Source organism: Loxodonta africana, chromosome 4, assembly GCF_030014295.1.
Source record: "Loxodonta africana isolate mLoxAfr1 chromosome 4, mLoxAfr1.hap2, whole genome shotgun sequence".
Lineage (NCBI taxonomy): Eukaryota > Metazoa > Chordata > Mammalia > Proboscidea > Elephantidae > Loxodonta > Loxodonta africana.
This window is the reverse complement of record NC_087345.1, coordinates 62920745-62933051: the sequence shown is the minus strand read 5'-3', so window position 1 is coordinate 62933051 and position 12307 is coordinate 62920745. Positions and strand designations below refer to the sequence as shown.

The 12307-nt window shown below is 36.4% G+C and overlaps 1 protein-coding gene across 1 annotated transcript in view; it reads left to right on the top strand.

Annotated features, from left to right (window-relative positions):
• Window positions 1–12307, top strand: part of TRHDE (thyrotropin releasing hormone degrading enzyme) — a 486396-nt gene that overhangs the window by 413375 nt on the left and 60714 nt on the right. The gene's annotated exons all lie outside the window — the stretch shown is intronic.

Below are 12307 nucleotides of genomic sequence, written 5' to 3'. Positions count from 1 at the left end.
TCTTCCTCTTTTTTGCTGACCCTCTACTTTATCAAGCGTAATGTCCTTCTCCAGGGACTGATCCCTCCTGGTACTGTGTCCGAAGTATGTGAGATGAAGTCTTGCCATCCTTGCATCTAAAGAGTGTTCTGGTTGTACTTTTTCCAAGACAGATTTTGTTCATTCTTTTGGCAGTTCATGGTATATTCAATATTCGGCGTGAATGTCACAATTCAACATCATCAATTCTTTCTTCCTTATTCACTGTCCAGCCTTCACGTGAATATGAGGCGATTGAAAACACTCAGGCACACCTCAATCTTCAAGGTGACATCTTTGCTTTTCAACACTTTAAAGAGGTATTTTGCAGCAGATTTGCCAAATGCAGTTTGTCTTTTGGTTTCTTGAGTGCTGCTTCCATGGGTATTGATTGTGGATCCAGGTAAAATGAAACCCTTGACAACTTCAAACTTTTCTCTGTTTATCATGATGTTGCTTACCGGTCCAGTTGTGAGGATTTTTGTTTTTTGTTGAGATGTAATCCATACTGAAGGCTGTGGTCTTTGAACTTCATCAGTAAGTGCCTCAAGCCCTCTTCACTTTCAGAAAGCAAAATTGTGTCATCTGGTTAACATAGGTTGTTAATGAGTCTTCCTCCAGTCCTGATGCATCACCCTTTCTTCTTCTTATAGTACAGTTTCTCAGATTTTTTGCTCAGCATACAGATTGAATAAGTATGGTGAAAGGATACAACCTTGACAAACATCTTTCCTGACTTTAAACCACATAGTATATCCTTGTTCTGCCTCTTGATCTATATACAACTTCCTCATGAACACAATTAAGTGTTCTGGGATTCCTACTCTTCGCAATGTTATCCATAATTTGTTATGATTCACACAGTCAAATGCCTTCGCATAGTCAAGAAAACACAGGTAAACATCTTTCTGGTATTCTTTGCTGACATCAGCGATGATATCCCTGGTACCATGTCCTCTTCTGAGTCTGGCTTGAATTTCTGGCGGTTCCCTCTCAATATACTGCTGCAACTGCTTCTGAATGATCTTCAGCAAAATTTTTTGCCTTTCCAATAGGCATAAATATGGATCTCTTTCAGTCAGTTGGCCAGGTAGCTGTCTTCCAAATTTCTTGGCATAGGTAAGTCAGCACTTCCAGCTCTGCATCCATTTGTTGAAACATCTCAACTGGTATTTTGTCAATTTCTGGAGCCTTGTTTTTTTGCCAGTGATTTCAGGGCAGCTTTGACCTCTTTCTTCAGTATCATCATTTCCTGATCATATGCAACCTCCTGAAATGGTTGAACATTGACCAATTCTTTTTGGTATAGTGACTCTGTGTATTCCTCCCACCTTCTTTTGATGCTTTCTGTGTTGCTTAATATTTTCCCTGTAGAATCCTTCAATATTGCAGCTAGAGGCTTGAATTTTTTCTTCACTTCTTTCAGCTTGAGAAATGCCAAGCTTGTTCTTCTCTTTGGTTTTCTAACTCCAGATCTTTGCACATGTCACTATAAAACTTTAATTTGTCTTTGAAATCTTCTGTTTAGCTCTTTTACTTCATCATTTTTTCCTTTTGTTTTAGCTACTCGACATTCAAGAGTAAGTTTCAGAGTCTCTTCAGACATCTATTTTGGGTTTTTCTTTCTTTCCTGTCTTTTTAATGACATTTTATTTTCTTCACCTATGATGTCCTTGATGTCATTCCACAACTTGTCTGGTCTTTGATCATTAGTGTTCAACGTGTCAAATCTGTTCTTAAAATGGTCTCTAAGTTCAGGTGGCATATACTCAAGGTCTCTCATGGACCTGTTCTAATATTCTTTAGCTTCAACTTGAACTTGTGTATGAACAATTGATATTCTGTTCCACAGTCAGCCCGTGGCCTTGTGCTGACTGTTGATATTGAGCCTTCCCATTGTTTATTTACACAGATGTAGTCGATTTGATTCCTGTGTATTTCATCTGACAAGGTCCCCGTGTACAGCCACTGTTTATTTTGGTAAAAAAAGGTATTTGCAACAAAGAAGTTGTTGATTTCACAAAATTCTATCAGGCATCGTTTCTATCGCCAAGGCCATATTTTCTAACTACCGATGCTTCTTCTTTGATTCCAACTTTCACATTCCAATCACCAGTAATTATCAATGCATCCTGTTTGCATGTTTGATCAATTTCAAACTGCAGAAGTTGGTAAAAATTTTTAATTTCTTCACCTTTCGCTTTAGTGATTGGTGCATAAATTTGAACAATAGTCGTGTTAACTGGTCTTTCTTATAGGCGTATGGATATTATCCTATCACTCACAGCTTTATACTTCAGGATAGATCTTGAAATGTTCTTTTTGATGATGAATGTAATACCATTCCTCTTCAAGTTGTCATTACCAGCATAGTAGACCACAGGAGTGTCTGATACAAAATGGCCAATACCAGTCCATTTTAGCTCACTAATGCCTAGGATTTTGATGTTTATGTATTCCATTTCATTTTTGATGATTTCTGGTTTTCCGAGATTCATACTTCATACATTCCACTTTCCTATTATTTATGGATGTTTGTAACTGTTTCTTCTCATCTTGGGTCGTGCCACATCAGCAAATGAAGCTCCCAAAAGCTTGACTCCACCTATATCATTAAGGTCGACTCTACTTTGAGGAGGCAGTTGTATTTTGAGTGCCTTCTGACATGAGGGGCTCATCTTCCAGCACTGTGTATGGTTTTCACTGGCTAATTCTTCTCAGAAGTAGACCCCTGATTCCTTCCTCTTAGTCTGCCTCAGTCTGGAAGTTCAGCTGTAGCCTGTCAGCCATGGGTGACCCTGCAGATATTTAAATACCTGTGGCATAGGTTTTAGCATCACAGTAACATGCATGCCCCACAGTATGACAAACTGACAAGTGTGTTGGGGTACATTACACATAAGTTAATCATTTTCTAAAGTGTATATAGGCACATGACATTGACATGAACTGTGTATTCTTCTTGTCTTCTATAGATAAGTTATATGAGAGCTTCTTTCACAAACATGCAAAATGAAAATAATGAGAAACTCTTACAATACTTTGAGTGGGCTGACCTTTTTTTATTTTAATTTATGATGCTTGTTAGTAAATAATTTACAAATGGCAAGTTCTGTGATACAAAGTTAGTTGACAATATCTTGCAATTATATAATAGCTCAACTTTGTACCTTTGAAAATACATGGGGTTTGAATATATGTAGAAAAGGATGGAAATGATGATCCAAAATGTCCTATTAACAATGTGACATTGCATTTGTTCACCAAATACTTAATAAACATCTACTCTGTGCCAGAAACTATTACAGGCACTAGGATTAACAGCAGGGAATAACAGAGCAAAAATCCCTGCCCTCATACAGTTTACATATCTGCTCCCTCTCCTTTAATTTTTAGTTTTAGAAAATTAGTCATAAAGATCATTGGCTCTAGAATTAAATGGAATATTAGTTCCCAGCTCCAGCAAAATGTGACCTTGAGAAAGTTATTAACTTCTCTAATCCTTAATTCCCTTGTCTATAAATTGTTGATAATATAATATCTATGTCATAATTTTGATTTGAGCATTAGACAGTGTATGTAATTAAAAATTTCTGTATATACCTATCCTCTCCAAGTGATCATTTTTTTTTTTGCTAATGTAAAACATTCACTGCTACACTGAAATCCAACTCATGACATTCTAGAGATATATAATATTGAGCTTAGACTTCGGGGCTACCTAAGTATCTAATTCAGAATATGCCCTTATACCTTAGTTTTATCTCAGTGTAAAATAAATTATTCAGGACTGATTTTTTTTTTTTTTTTTTTGGAAATGTATATCCGAGTTTTGTCATATGAGTTAGTTTTTTTTTATTATTAATAATATTTTATTGTCTTTTTGGTGAAAGTTTGCATAGTAAGTTAGACTCCCCTTTGACAATTTCCATACAAATTGATCAATGACAATTACATTTTTTACATTGTGCTAACAGCCTCATCAGTTGTGTTCTGCTTGTTTTATTTCCAGTACCGCAGTTTCCCTGTCCCCTTATCTTCTCATCTTTGCTTTGGATTAAACGTTGACCTTCACTCATACAGATTTTTTTTTTTTTTAGTAGAAGACTGTATGAGTCCATTTTGATGAACTTGTTAGCTTTCAGTTTTAGTCTTAATTCATAGTATCATATATTTGATCTTAGCTTTTTTGTATAAGAAATGTCATTGTAGCTAGATTCATGTTTCTAACATTTATGTAATTTTAATTATGAAGGTTGCATACCCATATTAAATTTAGTAGTTTGGATAATTAAGTAGTTATTGGAGGTACAAACATCTATGAATAAATATGACTCCATGATATTAGAAGCAAAGAACCTCTTAAAAATAACATTCATATACAAAATAAGTTTTTGCACCAAATGATCTCTATTAGAAATATATGTAGTTCATTCATTAAGTAAATAGTTATGAGTTATCTATTGCAACAGTATATTATGCTAACACAAACTTTAATAGAAGATCCTCAAATGACTTCAAATTTAGAGAAAGATTATAATCCCACAATTATGTAATGTGAGGTATTAATCTAATATAATATGTTGGTCCAATGTAGCTAATATCTATCTGATATAAATGTCAGATAGCTTAAGAATGATTATAAGGAACGTTTAAAAAGAGGGAGAAGTCACTTCGTGATGGTATACTGACAGTGCCCTAATGCTTCATGGAAGAGGAGTAATTGGAAATTTAGGAGTAATTGAAAAACATTTGGAAGAAGGAAACAAGTAACATCACCAAATAATATAACAACCTCTGCATCCAGCATTATCTGGTAATTGGACTCAAGCACTTTAGCAGTGCCTGGTATTTTGGGACAATCTTCAAAGAGACCCATCCCAAATAAAGTGACTGCAGCCAGTGCATGTGGAAGAGGGAGGCACATGTGAAGAAATCAGCATGAAAAAGATAAATTGAGAGTATCTGTTAAAATTTAATTAAAAAAAAAAAAATCCCTGCCATTATGAAAACCTGCTCCAAATTTTGGATTAAAAAGTATGCTCAGATTTCAAATCTCAGGATAGAGCATGTACAAGTGTTGGCTTTACCGAGTTAGAGTGACCTGCCAAAATAGAAAGGCCGTTTAAAAATATTTCTTTTGCCAATGAGTGTCACTTTTTATGTGGACCAGTTTGAAACCATCTTTCTCTGAATTATATCACTAATGAAAGGGCACTATAGGAAAGTAAAATAATTTGGCATTCTAGAGAACATAAAGCATCACTGGCTACACACTGCTGTATGGAAACTCACTGAGGATGTGAAATACAGATGTTTCTCTCCAGTTAGCCTCATTGAACTGGAGAACTTTTGGCATTTCTAATTGTTGGACCCATGCTTAGAATATTACAGTGCATGCATTTTCTTTTTGAACTACTGGCAATGTTCTTGGTCCTTTTATATTGTATTATTATTAAATAGTAATTTGTAGTTTAAAAAAATTAAGACTGGGTTTTATATATGAAGTTAATATACATCCATTCCAAATAGAAATCACATACGAGGTTTTCTAAAGCCACTAGTGTGCTAAAATACTTCTGCTTTATGCTATAATAGAGGCGATAAAAAGAAAGAAAAACTATTGTAAATGTCTTCTTTTTCTTAAAATATTCTTAAGACTTTATCTCAGATAATTATCTAATAGTACTTATTTGTCTGGACAAAATTAAGCATACTCATATCAACTTTTTCCTCCACAGATTGTGTAACATATCCAGCATGTGCCCCCCCCAGAAGATCAATTCATTAACACTTAGCAATTAACAATACTTTACATCGATGTATATTTAGTTATCCCCCATGCATCTGTCAGTTTGTCATATTGTAGGGGCTTGCATGTTGCTGTGATAGTGGAAGCTAAAGAAGTTAGAGGGAATACACAGAGTCACTATACCAAAAAGAATTGGTCAATGTTCAACCATTTCAAGAGGTAGCATATGATCAGGAAGCCATGCTACTGAAGGAAGAAGTCCAAGCTGCGCTGAAGTCATTGGCAAAATACAAAACCAAACCAAACCAAACCCTTTGCCGTCAAGTCAATTCCGACTCCTAGCGACCCTATGGACAGAGTAGAACTGCCGCATACGGTTTCCGAGGAGTGCCTGGTAGATTCGAACTGCTGACCTTTTGGTTAGCAGACGTAGCTCTTAATCACTATGTTACTAGGGAAAAATACAAGGCTCTAGGAATTGATGGACTATCAATTGAGATGTTTCAACAAATGGATGCAGAGCTGAAAGTGCTCACTTTTCTATGCCAAGAAATTTGGAAGAGAGATACCTGACCAACCTACTGGTAGAGATCCATATTTATGCCTATTCCCAAGAAAGGTGATCCAACTGAATATGGAAATTATTGAACAATATCTATCATTAATATTACACACAAGTAAAATTTTGCTGAAGATCATTCAAAAGCATTTGTAGCAGTATATCGACAGGGAAATCCAAAAATTCAAGCCAGTTTCAGAAGAGGACATGGAACCAGGGATATCATTGTTGATGTCAGATGGATCCTGGCTGAAAGCAGAGAACACCAGAAAGATGTTTACCTGTGTTTTATTGACTATGCAAAGGCATTTGACTTTGTGGATCATAACAAATTATGGATAACATTGTGAAGAATGGGAATTCCAGAACATTTAATTTTGCTCATGAGGAACTTTACATAGATCAAGAGGCAGTCCTTTGAACAGAATAAGGGGACACTGCGTGATTTAAAGTCAGGAAAGTAGTGTGTCAGGCTTGTATCCTTTCACCATACCTGTTCAATCTATATGCTGAGCGAATGATCCAAGAATCTGGGCTATATGAAGAAGAACGGGGCATCAGGATTGGAGGAAGACTTACTAACAACCTGTGTCATGCAGATGACACAACATTGCTTACTGAAAGTGAAAAGGACTTGAAGCACTTACTGATGAAGATCCAAGATCACAGCCTTCAGTATGGATTGCACCTCAACATAAAGAAAACAAAAATCCTCACAACTGGACCAATAAGCAACATCATGATAAATGGAGAAAAGATTAATGTTGTCAAGGATTTCATTTTACTTGAATTCACAATCAATACCCATGGCAGCAGCAGTCAAGAAATCAAAAGACAACACATTGCATTGGCAAATCTGCTGCAAAATACCTCTTTAAAGTATTGAAAAGCAATCGCCTTGTAAACTAAGGTGTACCTGACCCAAACCATGGTTTTTTCAATCGCCTCATATGCATGAGAAAGCTAGAAGATGAATAAGGAAGAACAAAAAAGAATTGATGCCTTTGAATTGTGGTGTTGGAGAAGAATATTAAATTTACCATGGTCTGCCAAAAAAATGAACAAATCTGTCTTGAAAGAAGTACGACCAGAATGCTTCTTAGAAACAAGGATGGCAAGACTACGTCTCATATACTTTGGACATGTTATCAGGAGGGACCAGTCCCCGGAGAAGAACATCATGCTTGGTAAAGTAGAGCATCAGCGAAAAAGAGGAAGACCCTCAAAGAGATGGTTACAACAGTGGGTTTAAGCATAACAACTATTGTGAAGATGGCTTAGGACCAGGCAGTGTTTCATCCTGTTGTACGTAGGGTCTCTATGACTCGAAATGGACTCCATGGCACCTAACAACAAAAACAATATATTCAGTTATAATCAGCGTTGTCTTTATACATGCTAGACTTCCATATTGCCCTAGCTTAATTACTACAACGCTTTTTATATTATAAAGGCTTGTACCTGATAAAGTATAAGGAGTAGATAGGATTGTCATCCTTTTTTTTATTTTGAATTTTTTTCTCAATAACATATTTTATTTTTGTTGTTGAGAGTACAGATAGCAGAACATACACCAGTTCAACAATTGCTACATGTACAATTCAGTGACACTGATTATATTCTTTGAGTTGTGCAATCATTCTCACCCTCCTTTTCTAAGTTGTTCTTCCCTCATTAAGATAAAGTCAGTAACCCCTAAATTTCTCATCTAATCTTTCAAGTTGCTGTTGTCAATTTGATCCCATATAAACAGATCTTAAAAGAGCACAATCCTCAAGGCAAATATTCTTTACTAGTCAAGTTAAACTATTGTTTGGTTTTAAGATGACTTTAGGGGGATATTTCGGTTAAAGATTTAAAGATTATCTGAGGGCAATAGGGATTCATTAATTCTCCATGGCTCCAGAAAGACTGGATTTCATGAGAATTTGAAATTGTTCTTCATTTTCCTGCTTTTGATTAAAATTCTTCTGTAGAATGTTTGATCAAAATGTTCAGTAATGGTAGCTGGGCACCATCCAGTTCTGCTGTTATGGCAAAGGGAGAACTTGTTCATGGAGGCAATTAGCGACATATTTCATTTTCTTCCCCTATTCCTGGCTCTTCTTCCTCTGTTGATCTCAGTGAGTACAGACCAATCGTTGTACCTTGCAAGCTTTTAAGACCACAGGCACTATACAGCAAACTAGGAGGTGGAACAGAAGCACTAAACACAATATTAGGCCATTTAACTGGGATGCCCTATGAAACCATGACACTAAACCTCCAAACCAAGGGACCAAATCCCATGACGTGTTTGATTATACATAAGCAGCTACCTTTTCTTCACTTGTCATTGTTGTAAATATATCATGAGACTTTTGCCAATTCAACTTCTTACAGGTATACAACTTATGGACAGCAATTACATTAATTGACTATGCTTATGAAGTGCTGTTTCAGTTTGTTTTTTCTTTTAAATAAATGGAATGCTATTTCTTGTGTGTTTGTCCTATAGTCTTGCTCAGCAAACTGGAAATCCAAATGAATCCTTTTGAAATTTTATCTTTTGACAAATAACGAAAGACCCACCTCAAACTTAGTATCTCAATGCTTTACTATCTAAAGCACAGACCATACTAGAAACCTATAAATTAACAACTCGGTTGTCCCTCACACAACCAATTTTTAGTGATGAAGCAAGGACACAGTAAAATGTGCCATTCAAAATGGAAGGGTGGGTAATATTTCTTGATTAGATTCTGATTCTACCTTTAGGAAGAACTTCCTGTCTGTAGAAAGCTGGGTACACAAGAGTTGTTTCAAGTCTTGAAGAGTCAGACGCTCTTTTAGTCCAGGATTGTAGCGTCTTTGGTGGTACTGGTGGTACAGTTCTCTTAAAAACCTAGTAGATTTCTTACTTCATTCCAGCAAATCCCATATGTCAGTACTTATTTCCAACAATTATTTCAGAGACTTGGTTCTCAGAAGTTCTGTATTTCTCTGATATATAGAGGATTATCTTGAGTCCATGGGCCTTTAACAGGAGATCCAGCCCCATAGGCTCTTCCCCTGAATTATTTTATCTATTTGAAAAAATTTACTGGTCAAATAGACTTCCTCCAAGACCCAGAATTATTACCGCTGACAAGTCTCTCCATTCTAGCCGCCAGAATGGCTCAGGGCATGAAGTAACAAACAATAGCTTTTAATATGCCAGCCTTAAAAAGACTCACATGAAAACAGTCACGTAGTAAAAAGACTCACATAGAAATCACATGGTAAAGACTCACATAGAAAGGAAAACACATGGTAACATCTACTTTTAAGTAAATCAGAGAAATAAAGCTTGGTTGTATCTTCAGGGTGAATAAAGAAATGGATCTGGTGAAGAGTAAGCGGAGTACCCCACAGATTCATACCAATTGAATATGCTACTAGCAATACGTGAGAGTGCTCTTTTCAGAGCAACCTTCTCAGAATCCATATTATCAACATCATTTTTTAAATGTATTTATTTGTTTGATTTTTCTGCTTTGCTTTTTAAGGACTTCCAGTTGAAGAATGTGAAATACATATATTTCTAATCCTTTGCTTACTCAGATAAAAAAAAAAAACCTGCTAATAACAAAAGTGTGAAAAAAGAGAGATGAAAAACCACTTCTTGTGACATTTAGAGACAAGCACAACTCCAAACCACAAACAACAAATACTGTGAATTATGGACCAAAACACAGAAGGATTCTAAGAACAGACACAGGAATCCACTGATCCTGTACAGGACACAGAGGTTTCCAGAAGTGGAACGCCTTATTTGGAAGAGTGAAATCTAAAGGCATAAAGGGTCACGTTGCTGAATTTTTCTCCACATGAAAAAGCAGGAAGCATTCAGGGCTGAAAGAGAATATATGCAACCCCCCTGTTTTTATAGGAAGCAGGGGGCAGAAATGGTGCGGTGGGGAAGAAGTATATATGGCAATTGGTTTGGCAACCATTAATTGAGACAGCTGGAGAGAAACAATTAAATGCTAAATCACCACAGTGATAACCTACAATATACAGGGTCGAACTGTGAATCACACAGCTCTCCAGCATATTCTGAAATGGGACTATGGAGCAGAAATATGCCTTTAAACAGATGGAACCATTGATTTGATTAGAACTAGGTCTGAAATAACACAATGTAAACTGCAACTGCTCCAACCTATTCTCCATGATTGCTCTTTAGCCACAATTCTTCAGCAACTGCTTTTACTGGGTAGGACCCTCCCCTGCAAATATGAATGACACTTAGGCATAAACTAGTATAAGAGCCTTAGAATTATGGAAAGACACCATAAGAAAGATAGTTAAAAATCATAATTCAGCAGAAGAACGACATCAAGCAGACAAATGTTAAATATACCCATCTCTGTGATTTGAAGGCATTAAAACAAAGATGTGGTTTCTTTGAAGCAAAAGTTTAAAGAAAACATATAAGAGAATCAAAGAAGTATGCAACGAAGAGAATGAAAATGATCTGTCATTACAAGAAAGAAAGCCATATTAGAAGCAATAAAAATATAAACACAAGGAAAATCATAGTCAGGAAATGGAGACATTGTTTGAGATAGATGAGATAAATGGAATGAGGAAAACAATGAAAATCATTATGTAAGCAGGAGACATCCAGTGTGCACACATACACACACACATACACAGTTGGTATTTCTGAAAAACGAGAAACCAAATGGAAAAGAAAAAGAAATTTGAAAATATTGGAGAGCAGACTTTCTTATAATAAAGATGTAAATATGTAAAAAGAAAGGGTACCACTTGTTTTAGGAAAAAAATGAAACAGAGGGACTAACGTTAAGTTATATCCTGGTGAACACACTGGCCTTGAGGATTAAACCAAAACCAAAAAAAAAAAAAAAAACGCACTGCCGTTGAGTCGATTCGGACTCATAGCGACCCTATAGGACAGAGTACAACTGCCCCACAGAGTTTCCAAGGAGCACCTGGTGGATTTGAACTGCCAACCCTTTGGTTAGCAGCAGTACTCTTAACCACTACACCACCAGTGTTTCCAGGATTAAACAAAAGAAGAGGAAAATTCAGGCTGACTCAGATCTCTATAGGCAAAAAATTCCAGTAAAAAGAATACAGAATTATGTATAATCACGTTTTCCTTTGACCAAAAAGGAACGATGGTGAGCCTTGAATTCACTTACGTGGAACCAAGAAACAAGGAAATAAAGTTTACAAAATAGAAGGTAAATCTTTAAACAAAGAAAATTAAAAAAAAAAAAAATTCAACAAAAATCCACAGGGGCAATACCGCCCCCCGCCCCACAAAAAAAAAAAAAAAAAAAAAAAAATCTGTTGCCTTCGGGTAAATTCTGATGCCTAGCAACCGTATAGGACAGAGTAGAACTACCCCATAGAGTTTCTAAGGAGCACCTTATTTGAACTTCCAGCCTTTTGGTCAGCAGCCATAGCTCTTAACCACTTCATCACCAGGGTTTCCTCAGGGGCAATAGAGGTGGTAAAAAGTGTTGTTAGATGCCATCAAGTTGTTCCTACTTATAGGGAACCTATGTACAAAAGAAACATTGCCTGGTCCTGTGCCATCCTCACAATCATTGCTGTGTTTGAGCCCATTGTTGTAGCCACTGTCAGTCTCTCTCATTAAGCATCTTCCTCTGTTTTGCTGACTCTCTACTTTACCAAGCATGATGTCTTTCACCAGGGGCTGGTGCTTTCAAAGTACATGAGACGAAGTTTCACTATCCTCATTTCTAAGGAGCACTCTGGCTGTACTTCTTCCATGGCAGATCTGTTCATTCTTTTGGCAGTCCATGGTATATTCAATATTCTTTGCCAACACCGTCATTCAAAGACATCAACTCTTCTTGGGTCTTCCTTATTCGTTGTCAAGCTTTCATATGCATATGAGGCAATTGAAAATACCATGGCTAGGGTCAGGGAGATGTTAGTTGCTTTTTAACATTTTAAAG